At 31.6% G+C, this 3,346-nt stretch overlaps 1 pseudogene; it reads right to left on the reverse strand.

Moving 5' to 3' along the window:
• Window positions 1–6: 6 nt before the first annotated feature.
• Window positions 7–1,929, reverse strand: LOC134232943 (uncharacterized; annotated as a pseudogene).
• Window positions 1,930–3,346: the final 1,417 nt, after the last annotated feature.

Consider the following 3,346-nt stretch of genomic DNA (forward strand, 5'->3'; position numbering starts at 1 on the left):
TAACGTATTTGACAATTTATGTCCGCCGTAAGCGCCAATATCAATGAAAAATCCTCTTTCCTTTTTAAAACATTCTCATAAACAACTTGGTCTTGCTTGGCGTGTGAATACAACTGGTGTGCATTCTCTACGTTTTGGTAAGGATGGGGAGATTTAAGACTTTTATTGATGTTGTAGACTTTCTCTTTTTGTATATATTAACCAGGGACATTACATCTCATATGTATACAAAATATGTACATAAATATTTATAGATAAGATTTGCACTTGCACAGGATAAATGTAGTATATGATATACAATATACATTACATGTGGTAATTATATTACACAAAGAAATACATTTAATGTATTATCATTTCTTGTTGAACACTATATAAAAGATCATTTCTTAATTGATAAGAAAAATAAAGAAGTTTAGCCAGGTTACATAGTTCTTTCGTATTCGTGGAACTCACTAATTGTACTAATTTAAATACTGATGGTTTTTTTTAATATAATAACTCTTGAAACATTTACTTCTAAGTTCTTCATATAGAGGACATTTTAACAGAAAGTAAAGTTAGTCCTCTGTCTCATCTGACATACATATTTCACATTTTCTATCTTTTCTTTCTATGTTACTATACCTTTAAAATTCCCCTCTCTATCCTTATATCATGCGCTGATAATCTTAAACGACTAATAATTAAATTGTATTCTCTATTTTGAATGTAATGGTTTTCTTTAATACGTCTGTAGTTCAACATTATCCACTAAATGTTGATATGAAAAATATTTAGGAGAATTACAAACCCTTGTCATAATATTTTGTTTATAACAGTCACACATTCTTTGAAACACGATGTTCAAAGTATTAATATCAATACAATTGCTAGTATACATGGAAGCCTTTACATACCAGCCTTTGGAATTCCTTCTTAATGTCTATAATCAGTTCATCATTATTTTCAGTCATATCTTGATAACATGCTTGTAAAATATAATTATCACTATTTTTTAATTTCCTCTGGGCAGCTTGTCCCGTTTGGGAAACTTTTTCTTGTTTTACACCATGTCTTAATGCGAACAAATACAACATCAAGGGCATACCCATCTTTATTGTTACTATCTGTTGATAGTTGTGAATGTTCAAAATATCCACCAATGTGTTTGAAAAAGTCTCTTAATTCTTTCAGATTCTTTTTTGATTTCTCAACCACTATCTTTTGACCATCCCATACTCTATATTCAATGGCCCAAACATCCACTGTGAAGTCACCTGTCTTGAGTCCTGATTTCATGGATTCAAGGACAGCCATTTCTGCCCCTTCAACGTCTAATGAATAAAAATCAATATGGTTGACACCTATTGTGACCAAAACCTGCTCGAAGCTGAAGCAGGGTACAGTTATTGTGTTTTTCTGGTCTAACATTTTCATGTGGTGTTTATCAATATGGTTTGCGATGCCACCTACACCACTGCTTTTGATAAATGAAACGTTCTCTCTAGAATTTGATAAACAAGCACATAGCCTCCATGCATTTCTCTTTAATTGATCAATTTTATAACAGAGGTCAGGGTTTGCTTCTATCAGGAGACCTGTCCAGTTGTGTCGCCTCTCCAGCCAGAGTGTGTTGGATAAAAACTGACCATCATGCGCACCAATGTCAACAAAGAATCCACTCTCCTTGTGAAGAATTTCATAAACAACCTCATCTTGTTTTACCTGTGAATAGCGTCTGTCCCTGTTTTCTTTATTATTCAGTGTCCCTTGTGGGGGTAATAAATAATGTTTAGCTTCTGATTTAGTCAATCCAGATTTCTGAACATGTTTCTGTGACACTTTCAAAATTAAAACTCTGGAAGAATAGGAAGAATACAACCAAGCGATTACTCCGATAAAGGTCAGGATAGGACATAAAGTTCTTATTCTCCACCGGCATTTCATTCTGAAAGAGAAGCGATTAAAGTGAAGACAACAAAAAATAGTCGATCAGGAAAACATGTATAAATGATCTGCAAACAAGGCCTAGAACACAGATCCTTAGAAATCTTAGGAGTGGAATCAGGTGATTATGAGAAGTAAACGTTCCCTGTAATAGTCATTTGAGCAGGTTAACAATAAGTTTTCCCCATTTTTTTTTACCTTAAATTGTAAGTATGAGATAAAAATATTACGAGAAACATTCATGCCTAAATGACCATTGAAATAAAATTAAAAGCAAAGCAAATACAGATGTCTGAAAAATCAGAGGTGAGATCGGGTGCCATTAGGGAGAAAGCACCCCACGCCGTTTGTGTGCACCCTCCGTGATCCCCTTGTCTCAATCTGGTGAATAAATTAATCCATAAACCATTCTGTTTAAAAATATCAGCCAATAATCGAACTAACGCCTAATGTTAATCACTTTTCATTCGCAAGGACCTTATTTTCGCGTAAATTCACGAGAGAGTGTTTTTGCAAAAATTCATTCTCGCTTATATTAGTTTTCTTTAAGATTATGTAATTCAATAACCACAAATTCATAAAAATTTTGTCTCGAATAATGATAAAAAGTTAAGAAAATTCGCGCGAAATTGAAGTATCTCGAAAATTAAGTGATCTTCAGTAGTTGTATTTACAAATAAGGTACTTGTATTGTCTAAAGACTTTGCAAAATGTTGAGTTTTTAAACAAGATAACCTTGTATCATCAACTTTATTTGCCAGAAATAACTGTATAAGAATATATATGATAACATGTAAAGAAAGTTAAATCCTCGCACTTTCACAAAGAGCCGTAGTGCATTTGATAGGAATTTTCGCCTACACTACTAGTGATTTTTTAAATTACATTGTTAAACCTACATTTTGTCATACAATCTTAGTTTATACATTCATGCATAAAACCAAATCATACAATAATGATATGCCAATGTTAATAGTTCCCTCATATGATAAATATAACAATTATCCATTTAGATGCTTTTGCATAATATGATTAAATTTTTAAGCCATCTCGTTTATAGCTAGTATACTATTTATTATCTATATTAAGTATATTACATGTATATATGTCATATGCCAATAATTTCGTAACATGTAAAAGGACCCCATTGGAAATAAGCTATACTAGCTTTCATGGGCTATCCTTGAGTTTAGGCATATTTAATATAATATATTTATTTAAATTATATAAATATAAGATTTATTAGTCAATTTGTTTTATAACTTATCTGTTAAATCATGTATAATTATAATTTTTATATTGTGTTTACTACTCATGCACACCTCAATGTTCCTGTACATTGCAAAATGCCTTTTCCTGAATAAAGATTATTATTATTATTATCATCCAGTTTGTATCGGAATATCCGGTAAATATT

This window comes from Saccostrea cucullata, unplaced genomic scaffold, assembly GCF_032062105.1.
Source record: "Saccostrea cucullata isolate Sc308-1 unplaced genomic scaffold, CSIRO_AGI_Scuc_v1 ctg4534, whole genome shotgun sequence".
NCBI lineage: Eukaryota > Metazoa > Mollusca > Bivalvia > Ostreida > Ostreidae > Saccostrea > Saccostrea cuccullata.